This window comes from Cinclus cinclus, chromosome 1 (genome assembly GCF_963662255.1).
Source record: "Cinclus cinclus chromosome 1, bCinCin1.1, whole genome shotgun sequence".
NCBI lineage: Eukaryota > Metazoa > Chordata > Aves > Passeriformes > Cinclidae > Cinclus > Cinclus cinclus.
In genome coordinates this window covers 83,143,003-83,158,611 of record NC_085046.1, presented here as the reverse complement: position 1 = coordinate 83,158,611, position 15,609 = coordinate 83,143,003, and the positions used below count along the sequence as shown (strand labels likewise).

General features: G+C 39.6%; 1 protein-coding gene across 11 annotated transcripts in view; it reads right to left on the bottom strand.

The window, feature by feature from the left end:
* Nucleotides 1–10,084, bottom strand: part of IKZF1 (IKAROS family zinc finger 1) — a 69,214-nt gene extending 59,130 nt beyond the window's left edge. For all 11 annotated transcript variants that reach the window (XM_062509051.1, XM_062509132.1, XM_062509386.1 and 8 more), the window contains exon 1: nt 10,031–10,084. The gene's annotated coding sequence lies outside the window, so the exon portion shown is untranslated. The remainder of the gene's footprint in view (nt 1–10,030) is intronic.
* Nucleotides 10,085–15,609: the final 5,525 nt, after the last annotated feature.

The following is a 15,609-nucleotide window of genomic DNA, read 5'->3' as shown; positions in this document are numbered from 1 at the left end:
GCAGAATTCTGTTGGAAAACGCTTCCCAATGGAGAAGTCCCATTTCCTGATTTCTTAAATGAAGAGCTAAACTACAGGGCTGATTTTTTTACTTGTTTTGCTTGTTTTTTTAATGAAAGTGAACTGGAGTACAGTTTCTTGTGTTTTTTTGCCTTTTTTTTTTTTTTTGGTTTAATAGTCTTTCTGTGAGATCTCACACTGATGGAATCAGGGTTTATCCTTGAATTAGGTGACTTTAAGACATTTGGCAAAGCTGATCCATTTTGCAGGGGTGAAACATTGAGAGGAAATAGAGCTGGTGGAAAAGTGATGATGGAAATATTTTTTTTCCTTCCCAATAATTATTTAGAACAACTAAACATGGTTCTTAAATGTAGATTAAGATCTACAAGCACTACACAAATTGATAAGAGTGAAAGGAAAAGAACTTTAAAAAAATCCTTGAGGATGTTTTGAATCTCTCCCAGAAGATTGTACTCTTATTGTATCTGGTAAATACTAATGAAATCCCAGATAACTTCAGTTCAGGCCCTGTATCAGAAAAGAATATATGATATGACACCTGTGTCTGTTAAAAGGTTTGTCGCACCAGATTTGAGCATAACAGGTCTTGGGCTAAATTTTAAATGCTAAGAGAAGAATTTACCCTTTTGTCTTTGGTACAGTAAATCTATGAATAGGAAACCATGCCCTTATTTTTCTCCTTTTCCTCTGCTCTAGAATCAGAAGAAACACAAATTGTCACTGTCTGGTAAATCAGAAATCCTATGGACAGATATGAGAATTTGCATTAAAGCATCTATTTGTTATCAATTTGAAAACCAATAAACCTTTACTATGATTTATTTAAAAGGACAATATTTTAGAAATGCTTCTGACATAAACCCCAAAGTTATGGTCTATTTTGGTTTGGCATGAAAAAGACGTTTTGTAATTTTTCATTGTTTAAGTTTGTCACTAGCATAAGAAGCGTGTATGGCTTCATTGTCATCATTGCAATCACATCTCCTTAGGTTATCAACTACTTTAGGAGCCCAAAGCTAGAAATCAAAAGGTGGACACCTTACTGAAACAATCTTGATCTCAAACGCTGAACCTGTCTCACTCTCATTTACAGCAGGAAAGGGATTGGCATCTGGATGATAATAGATAATTCTTCTATTTAAAAATACAAATAGCTTCAAAGTCTGGCCCCTTATTACGAGAGCTACAAAACAGATAAAATTGCTTTCAAAATAAATAAAATTATTTCTTCAAGGCTGTTCAGATAAGGAACTCTAACCTGTATGCTTTCCTCTTCAGACTATGAATACCAGATTTGGAGATGAAGTTACTACAATTCTTTGGGAAAATAATCAAATATTGCAACTTTAAATTACATGATAATCAACTCGCAACACTTCTGAAATGTTATGTTTTGTTTTAAATAAGGAGGCATCTAAGTGACCATGATCACACAAAAATTTTGGATTAATGTTAGTCAGAATTTGTCCCAAAGAAAATGAATTTCATTCACATGTCACAAATTTCCCCCCCTTGTAACTTTCTATACACTATACTCATGCTATGTCATAATAATATATCAAAATACAATCTGTAAATCACTAGAAGTATTTCTCCATTTATACCTAATGTTAATTACAACCAGAATTAGATTTAGGACCTTCTAGAATTCCAGGTATATACAGAAAGAAGTCATTGTAAGGTTAAAATTTTCTAATCTTTCAGAATAGAGCAAATTAATTATTGGTAAATCTTGGTTTATCATTTTGTCTCTCAGCAAATTCAAAAGTAAACCTCCTTGTCAAGAAAATGAATGCTTAGCATTTATACAAGGCTTCATTAGTTGATATAAAGCATGTGTAAGCATGTCAGTCCTTCTACAATCCTGTTCTCTTAGGATATTAAAAGATCACAAGATCGGGCCATTGAATGACCTAACCCAATGCCAAAGACTAGATATCCTTTTTTCTCTCCTGTGTTTCCTGAGCTAGGTATGTACTGACTTCTCTGGGACAAGATTGTGCTTGACATTCAGCACAATGGAACCTCATGGTAAGGAAATAAAATCACAAATGCTGATATTTGCAGAGCCACTTTGGTCTTGCACCAGCACACCTAAACTCTGAGTTGTCCTTCCATCTACAGAGAGCTCTACCTCTGGTGCTGCAAGGACTCCACAAACGTACACCACATCCAGCTGCATGTTGCCTGACAATTCTTAGGTGTAACTGTGCTGAGCAGACAGAAAGGTGTCTGAAGGAACACTTCTGTCTTGAGTGCAGCCTGCAGGGCCAGGTAGACTTCCAAGAAACCTCAAAGCACAAAATAAGCCCTCAAAAAGTCTTGGGGGGAGGGGAAATAAACTTTCTACAAGAGACCTGATGCCCTGCAGGTGCTTTTGCAAATATAAAAAGTGAGGGGAACATGCAGTCCTCAGTGGTGGCAACTCTGTGTTAACTGTGAAAAACAAGCAAAGAGGCAAGCCCCAGCTTTACTTGCACAGCCACCTTGGGGAAAAGCCTGACTGCGCATCCCCCACTTCTGAAAGTACCCCATGGCAGGAAAGGGAATGCTCACACTGGTGATTGGAGCAGCTGGCTCTAATGGAGTGCTGGTGTGTGAGCACCTCTCATCTTTGTGGTCTCTGACACGTCTCATTGGCTCCTCATCGCACAGGCTTCACCTCTAGCAAACTAAAACTCCAAACCAACAACCAAAACCATAAAACCCCAATCCACTTTAAAACCTAAACTGAAGTGAAGCTCCTAAAATGGGTACTAGATTTAGCCACCCAAGACACATAAAGAGAAATTTAATAAATAAATTGATAAAGGAAAAGGAGGTTGCAGCCTTAAGAACACAGTAAATTGCTATAGCCCTTAACATACCTGACAGGAGAATTTGCACATTAAAAACAGGTTAGGAGTGGTATTATCATATATGTGTTATCAGTCTTTTGGGGTTTAAACTGGGAACTGTATCTGCCTGCAGAACAATAGTACAGCTGCATGTCTAATTGCACCCGAGGGTCTCAACCTAAGGAACCAAGCCTCTTGTATACATGGAAGTCAAGGAATATAGGGCAAAAAACAAGAGAAGAGGTGAATAAAGACACCTTTGTAAAAGGAATTAATGTTAAGCTTCATTTTAAGCCAGAGAGCTAATAAATATATATAAATAGACTTGTAACTTCATGTACAAATGTGCTAAATACGGTTAAACATGAAACAGGAAGAATGTCAAACATGGAAAAAAGGTAATCTGTATTGTATAACCAATCTTCAAATACTTGAAGAAAACTGCTAGAATTCTACAAACTCATTTTAATTAAAAGCATTCAGTATCTCTGCAAGCACCTGATAATTAGCTTTATTATTGTAATTTAATATGCTACACTTCACAATCTCTGTGAATGACTCTACTTTAGAATCATTTTAATTCTATTTTTAATTTCCGCCTCATCACACAGCTCAATGTAAATAATAACTACCAAGGTGAGGGGTGGTCCTTTCTGAAAACTGAGACTCATAATGAGCACTTCAATATCCTTTCATTTCTGTTCAAAAAAACAAAACAAATATCTCCAGGTCTTTTAAAGGACTGCATTAAAACAGACAAAAGGTTAAAACTAAGTGGATCAATTGCTTTCCCTCTGCACTAATTCTGTATTCAGCATTTTCTACATAGTCAAGGGAGATGTTTAGTTTATTCAGTCATTTCTCTATTCCTGCCTAGTGTAAATGCTGGTTAACTACACGAATTGACAATACAATTATGAGCATACAGTGTAATTTCAATGGAGAGCTCCTGTCTGCAAAATGAAGGAAGCACTATAATTCAACACACAAGATTAAGAAAAGAACTCTGCTAACAGTGCAGATGTGAAACATTTAAATGTCTGGCACATGTAAAATTAATTTCAGTGTTAGGGAACAATTGTGAGGGTGTAAAAAAAAAGTTGTCTCTAAGATCCTACATGATTCTCAGTTCTTTGGGAATTCTTTTTTCCAAATCACTGACAAATGATAAAAAATGTATCTTGTATAATATATGTGTTTTCCATATGTTCTCTTCCTAGTATTTTCTGTGCTTGAGCTATATTCATGCAACAATTCATTGCTAAAGGAGATAATAAAAAAATCCATTTTTTTATTGAATTTGCAAATTACTGGATTTGATATCACTGCAAATATGAAAAAGGTTCTTCCTTTAAGTTTTTGAATTGCAACCAGAATCATTATAAATTGTTTCCACAATATGAGAAAAATATGAAGGCAATTTTCCTAATAAAGGGCAAGTTTTATTAACGAATTAGGCCTTGTCACCTTTATTCACTAAAAATCAAGCAGAAAAGTGGAATAAATTCACCAGGAGAAAGAAAACACACACACTTCCATCTTATAAATAAACCAACTATAAAAGGTGAGGGGTGTAAATTAAAGCACTCGATCTAAGAATGCAGCATATTCTCAAGTGGCCAAATAGACCTCTTGGATATTCTTCCAGAGCTCTCACTCAAAGGGAGGCAAACAGCAGACTAAGGACTGTACTTTTTGTATATATTTATTTACGTGATTTAAAAAGTGTAGGATGTTCTCACCACAGTGTACCTAAATATGCAATAGAGAAAACATGAAAGTATCTCTTTATGTTGAGAATTGTTATTGCCAAGTATACTGTACAATGTATCAGAGGTAAATTTGTCTGAATTACAGAAGGTTTCAGTAACTCTGCATCATGATCACAGAATTGCTTCCTAATTTCCCTTCAAACTGTTCAGGCTGTTATGGATTATTAAAGGACATTACAAGCCCGAATAACCATATTAGAGATTGGTGTGATTTTTTTTTTTACCTTTAAATAAACCTAAAAATAACTCCTAAATTTAAAGCAAATTAGCAAGTTCTTCCACACTATATATTTTAGTTAACTCACTCTCCTTTTGCAAATATTTTGGGTCCAATCAACTCTGGCCAATTCCAGCTTTATGCTGGGACTGCTCTGCTGTTCTCAGTGAGTTGAAACAAGCAGAAAAAATGAAACAGTTCACTGGGGAATCTGACGTCTCTTACAGAGCAAGTTTCTCTTTCACTGAGAAAGCTAGACCAAGTGGGATCAGAAGAACAAATGTAAATCTTTCACATGAAATAAGCAAAATAAGCGAGAGAAGTGGACCGTTCCCATGGCTTAAAAAAAAACAATGATGATTTCAGTGTGACTGTTCATCCAAACCCGCAGTCTGGACAGCCTTTGGAAGCATGTGTACAGGATGCATGACTCTGCCCTGCAGTTTCCGAACCTGCATGGTCCTATCCCCAAGAATTTGCAATGGTACAAACAGAGCTAAGAACATGCATGTATCTTTTCAGAACTAGGACCTACTTTTGCAGCCACCACTCTTTGGTAGTAAAAACTTAGTTCAAAAACCCCTGTTATCCCTTCTCGTTCACCACCTTAAAGCACGGAGGAAGCTGGATTCTGAAGGAGAAGGGTGAGGCAGAAGTTGTCGGGGTTTTAATAAAGATGCATTGCAATATACCTCAAGGGGTACACATAATTCTGTTTAAATTTAGAGAAGAAACAAAACTTTTGTTGAGTTGTAGTTAGTTTGTGTATAGATTAATGTAGGGACAACAAGCCACAGCTGACCTTGGAAGAAAGGAGTTTTCCAGCTGAAGTCAATCCACTTTGCTGAATAGCCACTGGAGAGAGAAAACTCCTGCAGCTACTTTGGATGAGTGGAAGGTATTTAAAGTAGCTCCTGTTTAAAAAATGCCATAAAGCTGACAAGTCTGAGGCTGTCTTCCTTGCTTCAGATGGCATTCACACTCATCTTTAAACACTTATCCATTTCAGTGTCAGGTGGGGGGAGCAAAAATAATTTTTGGACTACAGAAAAAATACCAGTGAATAATAGGTCTTTCCTCTTTTGACTTTTGAATTGAGTTGCAAGCATTTAAACAGGCTTTCCAAAGAATTATAGTCCCAGAAAACATTGATGAAAGTCCTTATCTTCCACTTCTCAATTGGCATAATGTATTCCCAGTGTTCTTTCTTTCTGAGTAATTTTATACTTACTAGAAAAGTGGTGTTTGTCATTTGGGAGGGGAATTCCAGGGGAGCCAGCAGCGCATCCTGCTTTACTCTCATAAGGATGACAACATTTTCCAAAGATTCCATTATTGCTACACTAAATTCTACTATTTTACTATGATTTTTTGGGTCTAATTCTATTACTTTTAATAATAGTAGAAAGGAATGACTGGTCAAAATATAATGAAGTACATATGTGAGTCTTGACCAAAAAACAAAAATTACTATGGATCCAGCTCTTCTTGCACATAAAACAGGAGAAAAAAGAAATTCCCACAAGCTTCCAATGGAAGTTTTTCCTGACAAAGAGCCACACAATTAGGCTATGATCCACAACTTTCAGTATCTTCTGGGCTTTTTAAGAGCACATTGCCAAAAAATATCTGCCAGAACAGCATACGATTCATTATGCCCTTGCTTTCTGTTGCTGAAATACAGACTGGACCCATTTCCTTGTTTTTTGCAAAATTGTGGTGTTAGTATAAAAAGTACTTAAGCTCAAATAAAATATGTCTGGAAATGTTTTTGGCTTCGTTTTGGAGTTATCCAGTTTTAATGATGAGAAATAAGTTTTGCATTGCTGTAAAACTCTGCAGATTGGTTATCCAGTTACATTTCTGCATTGCTATGCACTGGAAGCAGCAAACAGACCAGGTTTTTGGTGTTAAGGTCCACAAGGGAAGAAACTGCTACAGTAATGCTGAGATGGAGACTACTGCATTTTTTAATGGTACACTGAACGCAACACAAATGACAAAGGTGTTGTTCATGTTTACAAAAGGGAACAAGCAAGCAGATCATTCCTGGAGGGAGTACTGGCAGCTGGCATCTGGGGTGGAAAGTCTGAGATATATGACAAACTTTTCTCCCAAAAGCAACTCAGGAGTATGGGACCAACTAACAATGCACCAAGGCACTTTGCTCACTTGTAGTTAAGTAGCCACCCTGAGAAATACTCAGCTGGGATAAAGGATGCACATAGGATCCCTGCCTAAGCTTCTCCAGTTACTAGGAGCATGAAGAGCAAAGAGTCCTTTGCCCTGTCTTCGCATCATTACATTGGCCCAGAGACATGAGTGATTCCTCTTCAAATACTAGGGTCCATCACTCCTTCCTGGCTGAATTAGGACAGTCAGTACAATTTCATACTATGCTTCTGTGTTCCTATCATTTCCCCTGGAAGCCATACCCAATAGGTGGAGGTCTCTTGCAAGGATCAGTGCATTAGGTTTGAGGTCCTGGATGCTGGGGTTGTCCAGCATTGGACTTCCACTGACTTTAGTCTGGTCAGTCTTTTCACTCAGTGGATAAACCTGATTTCTCCTTGGCTTTTATCTTAAATTTACCTTATAATTAGGTATATATAATTTCTATTTATACTTTTTTTTTCATAAACTTACTTATATTATGTTCTGAGTTTCACCTCCATTACTCAAAAAGAAAAAAAAAAACAAAATAGCACATGGGTAGTCCCCAGTATTAAGATCTGTGAGAAAAATCTTTAAGGTTGGAAGCAAGTCTGGGATAATAGAAACACGAACTACATAAAGTGCAGAGCTCTGCAGTATTTTGGACACTTCCTCCCTGCAATTCTGCTGCAGACAGCTATCATAAGGACATGAACTGTTTTAAGAGTTCTAAATCTTGCACATGGTCTGAACTTGGTTTCTCATGTCTCCACACTTCAGTTTCAAAGGCTTTGATAAAGAAGTAAGGCATACAGCCATCTAACTAAAACTTGGTGGAGTTTTGCTAAGGATTGAGGGGGTGGTGACATAAGGCGCTCTAAAGAGTGTATCTTGTGGTTTTTTTCAGTTTTTTGACCAACAGGAATTAAAATCAAAGCAGAGTATGCCAATGTTATAAAGAAGTCTATGCATGGGATCTATGAAACCTTTTAGAAAAGGGATAACGTACCAACTACTGTATCTACTGTTATATTAACCCATGATCGGGGTATTTTCATGGTAACATGGACAAATGCATTCTCACTTTTTGGACTTATATTTTCCTTCAGTAAAGAAGAGAACAAAGAACAAAGTTACCTAAGTGCAAAAATTTTGTTTGGAAAATTCAGAAGCTGAAGGTATCACATCCTTCAGTTTTGTATTTCACTGAGGCTTCAAACACCTTAAACTATGCAATTCACTAGAAAGGTGAGAGAGCAGTGCCAAAAGCCAAACATGTCCCTGCTTAGCTGATAAAGTATTTCCAACTATTTGAAAGGAATTTTAGTACTTATGTCTAAATGCAGCCTATTAATATGCTTTTTCTTTACATTTCAATGATAATTTATAACATTTAACGGCGAGTCATACTCCATGGTACTGCAGAGTGCATGTGACTTACAACTGATGTGAGCAGTCAACTGAAACTAACAAAGCATATCTTTTAAAGGATTTGGACCCTACAATGCATTACAGCTTCGAATTTTAAAGCAAAACTATTAAAGTCTAGAAAATTAGTTATTAATGTGAATGCACAAAATATAATCAGGATTATATACTCGTTTTATTTAATTTGGTTTGGACATCTGGACAGTAAATGTATATCGATGTAATCTTGGTAGCATCCAGATATTGGAAAGGAAAATACATAGTCAAGAAGCTCTAAATCCTAACTTCCACACAAAGTCCTGAAAACACTTTTTGTACTAATATTCAGTGAGAGAGAAGAGAGAAAGAGAGAAAGAGAGAAAGAGAGAAAGAGAAAGAGAGAAAGAGAGATGAGAGAAAGAGAGAAAGATGAGAAAGAGAGGAAAGAGAGAAAGAGAGAAAGAGGAGAAAGAGAGAAGAGAGAAAGAGAAGAGAGAAAGAGAGAATTATATTCCTCTATAATAATTTACATAGTTTAAGCTAGAGGCAATACAGGTCTAAAAATTCTTGCATCCCACAAAACATGACTACTTAGAGATAATCTGCAATCATACACTACAAAACTTTCTGATACAGTATTATTAACTTTTAAACATTTTGGAAGCAGAATGCTTTACACAATGTCTGGCAGTGTTACCATACCTTCTAAACCAAGGTAGAAAAGCAATCCAAGAAGTAATCAGGTTTCTTGAAGCACAAAATTAAAAGTTTCCTTAGAACCGACTGCTGCAGTGGTAACACACTTCTTCACACACACAGTTTCTAACTATGCACATCTTCTTCAGCAACGACAACAGAGCGAAACCGTCCCTTCACAGGGAGGATAACTTTACGGTGCAGGGTGAAAAAACCCTCCAGCTGTGACAGGCTGTACGGCAAGGAGGAAAACTTCTGGTGCACCGGTATTCGGAAGTCAGCTACTTCTCTAATGCCGTTCCCCTCAAGTGCACTGGAGCTGCTAATTTTACAATTTCCTAACAGTTTTTAAGACCTCCGTACCTGCCTGCCCCCCGCAAACTACAGGCGCAAGCACTCGGAACGCGGGCTTTGACTGAACCCAAGTGCTGTAGCTGACTCGAGAACACAGACCAATCCTCATTTGAATCAATGAATACCCCTTCTCGGCCAGCTCCTCACGGCTACTCATCTCTGAAATTTTAAGGAAGCACACTAAAACGCCTGGGTTACACCCGAGCTATAATGTTCGGCTCAATGTTTTCAAATATATATTTTAAAAAACAAAACAAAACAAAAAACAAAAACAAAACAACAACAACAACAAAAAAACCAAACCAAAAAAACAGGCGTGTGGGACGAGGAGAAGCTGGGGAAAGGGATGGGATGGGATGGGATGGGATGGGATGGGATGGGATGGGATGGGATGGGATGGGATGGGATGACCGGGCTCTGCAGTCTCCCACTTTGTGTGCCCGGCAACTTCTCCGCGGCAGCAGCGGTTCCGCGCGGCCCCTCCTCACCCGCGCACCGCAGCCGCCCGGGGCTGAGTCCCGCTCGCCCCGGGGGCTGGTGCCCGCCCGGGACCCCCCGCCCCGAGGTACCTGCTACGGCAGCTGTGACGGCGCGGCTGGCGCCGCTCCATGTGCCGGCGCTGCCCCGCGGGCGCCGGCTCCGCGCCCGGTCCCTCCCCCGCCGCTCCCGCTCGCCCGCCCGCCCTCCGCCCGCTCCGCACCCGCGCACGCCCCCGCCCCACCGGTGCCGGTGCTTGGGACGGCGGCGAGCGAGCGGTGGCCCGGGGACGGAGGGACATTTACCTGCTGAGGTACCTGTTACCGGGGCGCCCCGCCGGCTGCGTGCAGATGGAAGTGCGGGAGAGCGGCCGGGCGCCGCGCCGCCCCACGGACGCTCCCGGGGCCGGGCTCATGCGGTGCCGGGACTCGGGTGTCCCCGCACGGCAGGGAGCGACCAGGCACAGCGACACGGCCGAGAGTCACAGGCCGTCAGCTGCAGACATCCACCTCCAGAGCTAAGGGGTCAGATCATCCTTCTTTACTTCAACCTAGTCTTTCGCATCCCGTGCAAAACGTGTCCTGCGCTTTTTATGCACTTGAATTTAACCGCCGGACCAGAACTTAAGTAACTTACTTAAAATCGGTGGCAAAGACAGTCTCTGAAATCCAGACCTTAATCTTCCAGAGTCCGGAGGGCACGACAAAGCTGCAAAGCTGATTGAAATTACTCATGGTCAAGAATTAAACACATTTACACTCTATGGAGGATTTTTTTTTTTTTTTTTTTTTTTTTGCTGTGCTTCAGTTCCTCATCCCCAAGATGTGGGTAATAAATACTTCCTTTCTCAGATCCTACCTTTATCTTTGCTCTCATACAACAAAAGTTTAGGCATAGCTTTATGCATGTGTATAATCTCATGGATTTAAACTGGACAATAAAACAAAGTTAAACACATAGGCATTGGTAAGATCAGAAGTTTAGAATGCAAGCTCTGTGAAACAGAAACTGTTTACTACTTCCTAAAAGTTTTTACTATAGAACAAAATTAGGCCTCCGAGGGTAAGTTGGGGTTTTTTTAAGAACAGAAATGACAAGACTGTACCCGGGTGTTTATTTCAGGCACTCCTTCCCTCAGAGAAGTTCTGCAGATGTGACTGCTGCACTCTTCACAAACTGGTGAAGACACTTGAGATACTTCACATAGTATCTGTGTGACGAGCCAGGTAGACCTGGTGGTTCTCAATGTTTTGAGTTTTCACACTGCATCTTTAAAGACATGTAGAACCCTCCTTTTATTATAACTTACAATAGGCTTGATAGGGTTGAAACTCAGAGGTACATTCTCCTATTTATTCCAGAAGAACCCCATGTCTTCCAGCAGGTTTGCATATAGGGAATCAAGAGCATTTAATGAGTAAAACACCTGGCACTCCCAGGTAGTAAAAAGGAAGAAGGAGATTTACAAAAGATCCCCAAAAAGGTGCCACCATGTGCCTCACAGTTAGTACTTTTCTCCAGCAAACCACAAAGAGCTCATCCTCAGCAGGACCAGGAATACAGACAGGAAGAGCTTCACCAGACACCTTCAAAAGCAAAAGCTGGTTAACTCAAGGGAACTCAGCAACTTTCCACAGATATGTGCATTTGGACATCTCAAAGTAAAAGGACTGACACTCCACTGGGGAATGGCTCTTTCAGGAGCCATTTGCCGCTCTCCTGTGCTACAGCTGCCACAGGGCCCATGTGCTCCAGCACACCAAGGGGGAACTGATGTGGCATATATTTTTAATGGCAGATTTTACCCTGCATAAGCTGTGTCCCATTAAATACTTGACAAAGTTTTTAGGTCAAAATTGATTTGCTAGGTTATTATCAGAGTAGGCGTGAGCTGAGCCTGTTAAGATAAAATCTTATGTGATATGATCTTCTGTAATTCACTGTGTTTAGGTCTGTTAACAGATTGTAGGAGCTCTCTATATTTAGTAGATGTTATGGAAAATCCTTTTACCATTGGCACCCTGGAGAGAGACCAGTAGCACACCACCTGAGCTCACTGGTGCCAGGCTGCTCTCAGGTACAGCAAGTTCCTTGTGGGGATAGCATTAGTGGCCAGTGGGAAGAGACATTCACTGTCCAAGTGATGTCCCCCAAGCCCAGAGCTGCTTCAAACAGACCTGTTAAGGGTTAATTGCAGATTTACATTCAGGCTTGTGGTATTTCCAGTGACATTACTGGGAAATTAGGATGAGCCAAAGTGGGCTGTAAAGGGAGAGCAATGTAAAGCAAAGCAAAGGAAAGAAAAAAAAAATAGACTTCTCTAATTCACTGCCAGCTAAATCTTATGGCAGATGAAATCTGCCAAAGAGGTTTTTCCATTGCTGGATTTATTGTGGGAAGCATCTAACAAGACTGCACAATGAATGGTTTCTTTCAGATTTATTTTTAAATACAAATAGTAATTTGTATTGCAGGAGGTACTATGTTTCTACTGCTGTGTATTAGCACTTCCCATTTATTGCTTTCCTGCAGCAGTCTTACCAACCTGAATCCTCAAAATGGACAGCATGCCACATTCATGCTGCTTCAGCCCATTACCAGGCAGGTGCTGATGATTAAATATAAAAGTACAACAGGAAAGATTTGCAAATTGAGAATCAATAAAAAAGTGTTAAGCACAGAGAATGCATATTAGGTACAACAGCTGGAGTGTTCCAGGCAGGTGTTTCTCTTGGCTTTCAGTCACAAAATTTTAATTTTAGTTCTAGTTATTCAGAGGGTTTGCTTGTGAGATCCTGAATTGGTTGGGTGAGAAGCTCTCATTCCATTTGGAATACAGACCTTCTGATCAAGATAAGGATGGTGAAGATTTATCAGAAGCATGGTGAATTTTCAGAGGCACAAAAGGGTAATGGATGTTGTATTCTACAGCCAGAAATCTCCCATGAACCATGCTTTCCACTATAATGCTAAGTGTGACCAGCTCGTTTCACAGCCTATCGTAGCTAGTTCCCTGACCCTGAGAAATCCCTCACTGGACTATTTTCCTCTCAGATGGCTCTTCATATTTTGGAGTGCCAGAAATGCTTAAAAAATTTCATGGATCTCACTAAACAGTTGATTGTTAGGTATTTGAATATTAGGAAATACAGATCACTGCTGCAATTGCACCTAATGCTTAATATTTAATAGACTTTTGTTTAGGATCTTTGATCTATTAAACGGTAGTCTCAGATATTTTAGCTTTAGAAAAGAACTCTGTCACCTCTCAGTGAAGCTCAAATGCTTTAACTTCAGAAGCACTGCAAAATTCCACGTATTCCTCTCCTTACACATCATGGGAAATACCACCTGTACTATGGATGTATAAATAGAAAACATCCCCACCAAGATCTTGGTTCTTTCACATCAATCTGTTAATGTAGTTTTCCTCTCTGCATTGCTGTGCTGACTCCTCAGGCACTCCTGCAACATACTTACTTTTCTCCCAAATCACACTGGCTTCCCACTGTCCTTTACTTGGTCTCTCCCATAATTCAAGTGTCTCATTTATGTATAAGCATTTCAAGCTTTTTTCCCACATAACTTCTTCCACGAATTGACCTCCCTCAACTCAATTACATGTCCCTTTCTCTCTCCAGGCTGTGTATTTTCCAGTGATTTCTACCCTACTACTCTTTAGTCACCTGTGTAAGATTCAAAAGACCCCCTTGTATGGTTTTCTGTACCTCAGCCTTACCACTCTTTCTTTCCGAGGTGCTCACTGAGAGGCCAGAGAATCTTTTAGTGCCTTATAGACACTAACATAAATAACTGCTGTAATAATACAAGGAAACATGGATGACATGATCAGCTATGTGAGATTTTAATCTGTATGTAGGTGAAAGAAGAGAATAACACTTTGTCATCAGTGGTTTTGTTAACTTCTTTCCTTTTTAAGAATAGCGCATGGGAAGAGAGTGGGGTTTGTTGGATTTTTTTGTTTGTTTTCTTGTTTTTTGGTTTTTTTTATTATAGAAGACTGTTTTACAGTAGGAAATGTAATAGGTTGAAGATGGCTACAGACACTTCTGGCATCAAGGAGAGGTGCATATTGTATGACTATTGACTGACTGATGTGTAACCATTAAATTGAATCACAGCTGCTCTTCAGCCAGGAGAATCTCAAGTGTTCATGAATTTACAATTTTAGTGGAATCAAACACTCTGGTTATGGGTGTGCGTATGCACACATCCATGTACACATGCACAAAATATTTGGGAAGGGGCATACCAAAGACATCATCAGTACCACATATTCTGTCATATCACTCTTTGAAAAGCATCCCTTCTAAAGCTTCCTGCTCATAGCTGCATCTGGACCAAGGCTAAGAACAAACTCAGAACAAATTCAAGAGGTCTTATTCACACTCAGCTTTTTATCTCCTTGCTTTTCTGGTTGACCTCTGGCATTTTCTCTCAGATGGCTTTGGTAACCTGAAGAATGTGTTGGAAGAACAACTGGCCTTTGGGTCTGCCTACAGCACAAGTATGATGGAGATAGGAACCAGCCACACCACCACTCCATTTCATAGGATAGACACATTCTAGTTGCTGCTGTTTATCTTTAGGCAGTGCACAGAGCTGGTAGGTAATAGGTGGCACTTTATCACAAGCTGTTGTCTTCTTAGGCAACATGAATTGCCCAGTCTGTTAAGCAAGACACGGTGTTCTTGATCACAGGCTAATCAGTTTTGTCAGGGACTTGCTTACATACAGTAATTCCTTGGTGTCAGGGGAGGAGAGCAGGATGCAACTTCCTTTTGCAGTAGGAAAGTTCTGACTACGGAAGACTAAGACACTGCTGTCACCAACTGTCTCTTCAGGTAGGATAAAACTAGATTTGCAGGAACTACACTTCTTACTTCAAAGACTACCCAGCAATGACTCTGCATATAAAAACACGGCATGTAGGATTTAGTCTAATGTAACTGAAGCCAAAATTCAGATTCTCTGTTTTGAAATACCCCCTATGACCTATGGAAAAATATCTCACTGCTTCAGCTATTTTAAATGAAAAGTCTGGTTTTATGCTCCTTTTTTTTTTTTTTTTTTTTTTTTTTTTGCAAATAACTTTACATAGAGCAAATGTAAAATTCAACTCCCATTTACATCTGGAGACAGCTACTGAAGTCCAATGATTACTCTGGATTCCTAACAAAACTAAGAACAGAAGTGCTTTATTCAAAATTACAACATAAAATTATTTGATATTTCTTTTTCTTAAAATGCCTCAGAACAGGACCTCAGTAATTTATTTAGTAGTATGTATCTATCTAGTAGTATGTTTCTAGTACGTATCTGCAAGGTTTCCAGTACTCTTTGATCAGACATGTGAAAACATACAGAGTCCAATGCAGGACGAGAAAGACAATGGAGGGACTAGAACGCCTCTCCTACAAGGAAAGGCTCGGAGAGCTGGGACTGTCCAGCCTCAGGAATAGACAGACCAAAGCGATCTTCAATTCTAAATACATGATGGGAGAAAAGGGAGGAGATGCAGCCAGGTTCTCCTCAATGATAGGACACGAGAAATGGGTGTAGGAAATTTCATCTGAATGCAAAGAAGTACTTTTTTTACTCTGAGTGTGTTCAAACATTTGAAGACATTTACCAGAGAGGTTGTGGAGTC